Source organism: Hesperophylax consimilis, chromosome 2 (genome assembly GCF_061612785.1).
Source record: "Hesperophylax consimilis isolate HC1 chromosome 2, BYU_Hcon_1.0, whole genome shotgun sequence".
Classification (NCBI taxonomy): Eukaryota; Metazoa; Arthropoda; class Insecta; order Trichoptera; family Limnephilidae; genus Hesperophylax; species Hesperophylax consimilis.
Genome location: NC_142837.1, coordinates 5,172,174 through 5,181,530, shown reverse-complemented (window position 1 = coordinate 5,181,530; position 9,357 = coordinate 5,172,174). Strand labels below are relative to the sequence as shown.

General features: G+C 32.9%; 2 non-coding genes across 2 annotated transcripts; both read left to right on the top strand.

Moving 5' to 3' along the window:
- The first annotated feature begins 2,547 nt into the window (after positions 1 to 2,547).
- On the top strand, positions 2,548 to 2,666 carry LOC149425647 (5S ribosomal RNA). Its single transcript, XR_016304648.1, has one exon. It is a non-coding gene; the product is annotated as a 5S ribosomal RNA (ribosomal RNA).
- A 322-nt stretch (positions 2,667 to 2,988) lies between these two features.
- On the top strand, positions 2,989 to 3,107 carry LOC149425646 (5S ribosomal RNA). Its single transcript, XR_016304679.1, has one exon. It is a non-coding gene; the product is annotated as a 5S ribosomal RNA (ribosomal RNA).
- Positions 3,108 to 9,357: the final 6,250 nt, after the last annotated feature.

Here is a 9,357-nt window from a genome sequence, read left to right as displayed (position 1 = left end):
AAGAAATGGGAAAACAACTTAAATAGGATGGGCATACGAATCGTACATACTTCAATACGAAATCCCGGACCGAACATAACAGAGCGCGTGAATAAAGAATTAGGTAGAATTTTCCGTATTTATTGTCACGAAAAACATACCAAGTGGGCGGCTTTCCTTAAAGAAATAGAACAAACCTACAATAATTCGATACACTGTTCAACAGGATTCTCACCTAATGAAATAGCTTTTGGGAAATCACCAACTTATAGTTTAGACAGGTATACTCAAGGCTGCGGAAAATCTACGAAAACAATATATGAAATAAGATTAGCAGCACGGAAAAATTTAGAGAAAAGCGCTGCAAATCGACAGAAATACTATAATCTCAATAAAAGATTAATAACTTATGAGATTGGGACCCTGGTCAAGTTGAAAAAATTTACACAATCAAACCTACTCAAAAAAGAAATAAAAAAATTCAATCTGCTTTACGATGGACCTTATGTAATTGGGTCAGAAGTTTATAGTAACACGTATACGCTAATTGATCCGGTAACTCGGGAAATAAAAGGAGATTATAGCGCAATTCATTTAGCGAAATATTATACATGTAATAAGGAACGAAAACCGAGTTTAGAGATAGTGGAAATCAACGAATAAAATGCGAAATTTACAAATATTTGAAACTTTAAATAAACAAACGATTGAGAAATACAAATAAAAATATGTTAGGATACGATATAATTTAAGGAGGGAGGGAGAAAGAAAATTACTAAAATATTAGACTATCAGTTTGTTTGCGAGGGGCGGGTCGTCCTTAAGTCTTTAAGGTTGAGTGAACAAATTTCTTAATAAGCGACAATCATATTCTAATTTACTAATAGAGTAAGAGAAAAATTTTTCGATAATATTGATTTTCTAGTTTAGAAAAAAATTTGTGTGTTAGTGTGTAGGAAAATTTTGTTAGATAAGTAAGAACACAGAAGGAAAACGTATAGGAGCTATATACCCACAAAAGGAACTTTAAAAAATATATATATTATAAATAGGATAGGGTACGTTTTATAAAACAAGATTTTAAATTGACAATGCATAGAGTTAGAATTTTTTTTGAAAACTTGAAATAAGGTTGTCTATAGATTTAGAGTAGACATTAGGTAAAGATAAAAAGGGAACATTAGAAATTACGATATGGTTAGGTTAAATTTTCAAAAAAAAAAAAATTTAAAAGGAAACAGGAACGATGAGAAAATTGGAGGTTAGTTAAGAACATTTATGAAAAAAAAAATTTAGGATGGACAACACCTAGGCTAGAACAACTTGTTTGAATGATCTATGAAAAGACAATTAGAAATTACACAAAAAAAATTTTAGCGAATAAGAGAAAAAAAAAAAAAAAAAAAAAAAAACAAAATGCTGGAAAAGTTTAAATGAAACATGTATACCACTGATTGTCGGATTGGGTGAGGTCGTGCAAAGATATACATTTCACAAAAATATAATACTTACAAAACCAAAACAAACGATTATTTGCACACCAAGAGACCACCCGCCCTTCAGTTGGTCAATAGACCGCGAGATTGCAAACAATCTTTACCTGAATCATTGTAAGGGAGGTCTTAGTCCAACCAGGTTGAGGACCACCTAAACACGCGAGTCGAGGGGCGTGTTTTTTTTCCCAGAAAAAAAAAAGGATTAATTTTGAGTTTATCAAAATTAGAGAAAATTCCATAAAATAATATCTACGCGAAAAGAAAATAGAAAATACAATGTGATTCAAAGTCAAGGTTGTTAACAATCCAAACAGAATGAGGGGGGGGAGAAAGGGAATAACAGAATGGAAAGAGAGATAGGGAATAACAGAATGAGGGGGGGGGAGAAAGGAAATAACAGAATGGAAAGAGAGATAGGGAATAACAGAATGAGGGGGGGGGAGAAAGGAAATAACAGAATGGAGAGAGAGATAGGGAATGATAGAGTGAGGTAGAGAAAGGAAATAACAGGAAGTGATGTAGGAAAAGGAATAACAGAACGAGGGGGGGGAGAAAAGCTAGACTACATTTTGAACACAATTTCGATGTCTAAAGTAGTATACAACGTTAGCCACAGCAAATTGAGTTCAGAGGGGGGAACTGTGATGAAAGGCTTTAAATCACAGTGAAAAAAAACAGATAAACCATAGCTGCAAAAAAAAAAAAAATGGGTGTGTCAAGCCTACGCAAGACAGAAGTGAAACTTCTAGTATTCTTCTCTCTCTCTCTTTTCATTTCATTCTCTCTTTTTTTCTGTCTATTGACATATTTATAAGTAGCATGTGATAAAAAAAATTAAAAGTTATAAAAAAAGAAAAAAAAAATTAGTTAAAGCGGGGATCGAACCTCGGTTCTTCACGACCACAGTCGTGCGCTCTGCCTGTAGACAGCGAAGATGAGTTAGGAGAGTGAGTTAAACTAGGTATATAATATTTACACCTTGCTAATGTTTTCAGTATTATTAGGGCTTTTTTATACTAATTTTCATATATTTATTGGCAGGTAGAGTAGAAATTAATATTGTTTAGCGTTTGCCAACGACCATACCATGTTGAACACACCGGTTCTCGTCCGATCACCGAAGTTAAGCAACATTGGGCGCGGTCAGTACTTGGATGGGTGACCGCTTGGGAACACCGCGTGCCGTTGGCCTATTTTTTATTTTAATTTCATGTTTTTTTTATTTTTTTATCATTACTATAATTAATAATATCATAAAATTCTTTAACTTTTCAAGTATGCTACAGGCCTAAAATATTACTTAGTGGATTGATATTATGGTCAACCATTGAAAAAAAAAATTCCTACAAACTTATTAATGTAATTACGATCTTTTTCAAGCGCGTATGTAATGATTATTTTTATCAACCTCGCACACACCTAGCTAATTTTTTCAATATTATTAGGGCTTTTTTATACTAATTTTCATATATTTATTGGCAGGTAGAATAGAAATTAATATTGTTTAACTTTTGCCAACGACCATACCATTTTGAACACACCGGTTCTCGTCCGATCACCGAAGTTAAGCAACATTGGGCGCGGTCAGTACTTGGATGGGTGACCGCTTGGGAACACCGCGTGCCGTTGGCCCATTTTTTATTTTAATTTTATGTTTTTTTTCATTTTTTTATCGTTAACATCATAAAAAATTTTATATCATTCTTTAACTTTTCAATTATGCTACAGGCCTAAAATATTACTTAGTGGATTGATATTATGGTCAACCATTAAAAAAAAAAAATTCCTTAAAAACAAAAAAATAATATTCCATGGCCGAGAATCGAACTCGGATCAACTGCTTCGAAAGCAACTATGCTGACCATTACACCACCAACGCCAGTTGTCGAGATGAGCTAAGAAGCATTTATATTTTACTTCAAAACTTTTACTACATCAAATGAACTTTAATCGGTCCCGCATTTTCGTTTCGGTCATGAGTTGGTTTTACTCCTCGAAATTGCATGACGCGCGTAAAGAAGTTTCACTTCAATATGCAAATTATTTATGAAAACGGACATGCTAACGACATCTGGCGGAGAAAGAATTGATCCAGCTTGCTTGCAGTAGACTCCTGTAATAGTTGAAATTATATCGAGGTTCTAAGACGAAAGCAGAGAGGTCGTAAAATCGTCTAGGACGACTGGTACTTCCCCTTTTCCTAGGCCTATAAATAAATATTGAATTTTGTCAACCAATAGATCTGAACAAAGAGCTATAAAATTTTGAGTAACCAATCAGTGAGCGGAGGGAGGTGTGTCTACGACGGACAAAGGAATAAACTTTGGATCGGGCAATAAAAAAAGATAATTAATGGCTTCTTCTTTCCCACAGAAATTAGAGGTGAACGCACTTTAGGGTCAACGTCGACTTTCAAGGTGACAAACTCCTGGAAATGTTTACAATAACTGAGGCATTTAGGTGATGGCGAACCATTGAAATCGAGTGCTTTGAAGATTTTACAAGTTGAAAAACACACACACGAAAATGCAATGGAAAAACTATAAACGTGATAGTATAAAAAAGGACGGGAAAAGCGAAGGAAAATCACTGGCAGAATTTTCAACTGTAGTACAATTATTTATGATAGAAGGAGGGTGTCATGTTCGATAAAAATCGTACTAAAGAGAGGTGAGAGTTTTGGAAACAATGGAAATTAATCGTTATCAATTTAAGATGAAACGGACATATTGGTAAATCAATCTTGGATGAAAATCTCGCAAAAAAAATACACATTTTAGAAAAGTGCGGCGATCGAATGGAAGGTTAATACAGATATTTTGGACTGCTACGAAGGTTCTAGGAAAATGAAAATTGAGTATTAGAAGAAGACAGTAAAATTAAACATATATCGATAGATTAGATTCAGGAAAAGTAGACATTTTCATGATTATTAGGTTAGATATATATTAGAGTTACCCAATATTACGGAGGGGTCGAAACAAGATAAAAGGTTGGCGGTCTCATGTATATTTTGAAGGATAAACAATCGGAATTTGAACATGATTTTTATTTACGTTAAGGTAATAAACGATTAGAAAAGCGATTAACTTTAACGTGGACCTTATGGAAGTATTTAGATTAGTCAAAAGAGATTAAAATTAATAGGTTTGAAATTAAACTAAATTTACGAGTCTAGTACCAAAATTTTAAACATAAACAGATGTCAATGCATATGTTTTATGTGAATCCTGGTATGAGAAAGATAGAAAATTGGGCGGAGATTGGGTCAGGCAATAAAAATGACAGATATCCCAGAGTCTAATTAGGTATATCTCCCATAGAAGTGTGGAAAACTATATATTAATTAATAATAAATGAAGTATGAAATTTCCCAGGAGACCACACACATCGGGAAAAGTGAAGAAAAGATAAAAGGAAGGGTAAAGAACGGAGATAGGAAATGATCCATGTGGAGAAAAGCGATACAATTCGAATTTATCCGTGAAATTAATAAATACGACTTGGAAAATGAGTAATTATAAGAGTTATGAGAAATGACATAAGAATCAAGAAGAAATTGTGCAAGAAAACGTCGCGGATAAAAGAAAATCCAAGAAGATAAGGAAAAATTCAAATCTGCGGCATTAAGAGAGAATGTACTGGTGAAAATGGAAAAGCCCATATAAGGGACAATAAAATTGAGTAGAATTCAGACGAATCGAAATTCAAAAATGCGTAGTAAAGATTTCAGCATGGATTTAAACAATTTCGCACGAGATGCATAAAATTGAGATCTATATATATGTTATTGAGGACGGACCTATCGCGAATTGAGAAAAAAAAAAGGAGCGCAAAATCATGAGATTTTAACTACATTTTTGTATGAACAGAGGACAAAGGGAGCTTGGGCGATTAACACAGACTTACCCGATTCGGACCCTATCGATTTAGATTTGTGAGATAAAAACTAACTACCGCCCAGAGCCGGAAAGCAGAACATCTTATGGAAGGACAATCGAGATTGATGGAAGGGGTGTTTGGATTTACGAGTTGATAGGAGATAGAATTAAGCATCAAGAGAAATTCAGATACGTCTTTTGGAACCTGAGAGGGGTATAAAAGATGGAACTCATCAGTCAGGAGGTCAGTCGCGCCGAGGGTTTGAAAAGTTGTTACGTGGCAGTACTACGTCTATTGGTAAAATTCTAGTGAAATAATCTAAGTGTTAAATTCTGAACAAGTACCTGGACTTAGAAAGTTTTGTAAGAAGTCTTAAATTCAGTTTCTAAATTCTGAAAACCCCACCAGTGAAGTTTTGTTAAATCAGTTTAATTTGGTTAAACAGTGGAAATAAATATAATTTAAACTCAGTGCTTAAAAGTGTTAAGTGAAGTGCAAAAAGTGAATTGTGAATTAATTAAAAATTTAAAAATAATTATTTCATTCAAAGTGAAAACATTCAAATTAAATTTAAGAGTTTGTTATCGTTAATCTAAAGTGAACGTGATCGCGTATTGATATTTAAAAATAGATTATAATTTTGTGTAAAAATAATAATAGTAATAAATATTTACGTCTTAGTTTAAAATAAACACAATCTAGACAGTTCGAAAAGAAATAATAACAAATGCTCAAACCTTTGTTCTAAAATTAACAGTTCGGAAAAGAAATTAATTTTAAGAATCGAGATAATTAAAAGTCTGCGCAATTCGAAAAAATTTTCTTTTAAAAATATATAAAAAGAAATTTAGAATTAATAAATTGTTCAATTAAAATCCATCGTGCGTATAGCGACAGTGTTAAAAGTGTTTGTCATTTTAACCGGAATTCTAAACATCAATCTACCATTTCGAAAAAAGTATTTTAACAGCTATCATTCAAAAGTCTAAACTAGAAAAGTGTTATTAAATCAACGGGTTTTCTGAATTAGGATTTCGTTCGGAAGAAAAATTAAATATCAGCTAATTTATACGATTCAAGCGAGAATAAAATATTAAATAGGAATAAATAGTCGAAAAGATTTATTTTGAAATTAGTTGAAAAATACAATTAATTAGGTAGGATTTCTTCATCAAGGTTGTTGTGTACTACCCGACCGGAAATACCTTGACGTGGGTGAGTTTTCCTTTTATAAATAATTTTCAGGTCCCAGGAGACACAGAAGGGCTGTGAAGTGGAAGTATATCAATTGAATATTAAATTAAAACAACAAAACAAAGAATTATACATTAATATATGTATATTGTATATTTGTATATATATTTATAAATATAAAATAAAATATTGTATATAAAGAATATATATATGAGTAATGTAATTATATATATGTATTTTATTTATTAATCGAAACATCGAAATGGTAGCGATTTTTAATACCTACCCGAGAACATATCTATATTATTGAAAAAGAAAATATGTATTTATTAATATTCCAGACTATGTAGAATCATATATTTTATATTTATTTATTAATATATGTACTCTTTTTTAACATATTTTGACAATAGAGATATGTGTACTTAAATATATATTTATATTTATTCTTCATTTAACCTAGTAAATTTACTAAATTCGGAAAATGAAATAAATAGTTTAACTTCAATAAAGGAATTAAAAATATTTAAATTAACTATGCACAATAAACGGTATCATAACTGAATCAGTAAAGAGGCACAAATGACTTCTAAGGAATTTTAAAATAAACAAATCTCACATTTAGGTTAGTGTGTCAGGAGATGTTTATATTATTTGTTTACAAAACAAAGGATCACTGGAGAATTGGGTCAACCGCATAGTTTGAAAACGACCTTGGCCATAATTAGTTAGTCACAAAGGATTTTATTAATTACCCGAAACAGCTGGAAGATGCGTGTTCTCAAATACTTATCAATCACAAACGACAATTGAAAAATCACGGGTTAGCCAGATTTACATCAAAAAATTACATGAAACATTTGAATACCATTGATTAGATAATCGCACAGTTTTATTGGTTACCTGAAACAGCTGGAAGCTGCGTGCTTACAAATACTTATCATTCACAATCGACAATTGAAAAATCACGGGTTAGCCAGATTTATATCGAATAATTATACGAAACATTTGAATTTTATTGATTGGGTGCTCATACAAAACCCCATCAGTTGCCTGAGATATTTGAGGGTCGAGTACTCTCTAATGTGGCAATCAACCACTTGAAACAATTGGAAAATCACGGGATAGGATGAACAAAAATTAATGTTGACCCCTGGAGGTAAAATTTAAAACAAATACAGTTCATCAATAGGAGGCAGTGGTCGCTCCTACAACAAGACCATTAACCAAACCAAATAGAGATGACGATTCTCTTAAATAAAAACGTCAAAACCAAACAAACAAAAGCTTGGAGTTCGATAGCTCTCCAAAACAAACTATCAAATATGACCTTATTCTACTAGTATTTATTAGTATCACCTTATTAGTACGTATATATTCGGTTACCAGACCTAGAGCTTCGCAGAGTTCTTGGCGCGAGATCCGAGCTCGGGATGCGAGGTAGATAGCCTCGTATTGCGAGTTATAAACCTTTCCCAAACTGTATGTATACATATATTTATTCGTATGTACTGTTTACTGGAGAATGCGGACCTGCATACAGCTTGCATTTTAGGTCTTATAGACCACCCTCGCATTTTCTCTTAAACGTGGAATGAGGATTCACGACCCGTAAGTCCACACCAACCGTGAGTATATGATTGTATATAGGACGAAACCGGTTCGCCCTAAGTAAATTGTAGTCCAAGGAGGGGTCGGAATTTGGGGGTATCGGGACCCGGGGGGAAACTTGAATGCAGTACATGATGACGTGGAAGGCTTCTTGGGACACGATAACTTAGGTATCAATCAAGGAGCCGTGTCAAAGGATTGTGCAAATTTCTAGTCCACTCCCGATCATCTCGTTTACTTGATGGAGGATTGGAGCCAAATTATGCCAGCAAATGGGCTATTCCGAGTTCGTCAAATATGCAATTAACTAATTACATTAACCTACTAAATCAATCTTTACATGTACCTTATAGCAGCAGAATCATAAAGGAGTGGTGCCACACAGACACAAAAGTTCACCAAAATCAAATTTACTAACAATTAACCATTTGAGTTATATTAAATTACCTGTCCAAATAAACATGTATAATATCTTTTATCAGCGTTTAACTACGATTTTGTTAGGGTGCAGGGAATCAGAATAATTACAATAGGAAAGTTAGCTCATTCAGAAAATTCATTTAAGTCTAGGTTTGCAATAGAAAGACTAATTCAACTTTGAACTCAACACCTCGATCAGAACCAAGAGGGTTACCACAAAAATGAAAGTAATTAAAATCCTATATCATAAATCAAAAAAATTACACAACGTTTGATGGAATTTAATTACAATATAAATACGGGTATATTTGCGTTCAAGATCGTAAATAACGTATTAATTAGTTAAGTACATATGTCTATAAAGATATATAGTACAAGAGAGCTTTAAGTAGCTTTCTGTAGATATCAAAGAAGAGGGTCCAATTTTCATGGAGGCTTATGTGTTGTAGGGGAGGAATTTTCCATCCCTGCGAACACATATGCAAAGCCTTAGAAAAAAAAAATTAAACATCGGTCATAGCCCAGAGAGAAGAAAATTCTATATTGTTTGAAACAAAATAAAAGAATGGCGAAAAGGCAAAAACATTACAATGTCCAGAAGACTATGTTATTTGTAATATTAAAAAAATCCTCGATTCTTTAAACGAATCTATGTTTGAGACAATACTGGTTTGGGTGCCTGGCCATCTAGGAATTGAGGGTAACGAGAAAGCTGATTCTCTCGCTAAACTTGGAACTGTATCTGGTTCTATTCCTTTAGATTTTAAAATTCCTG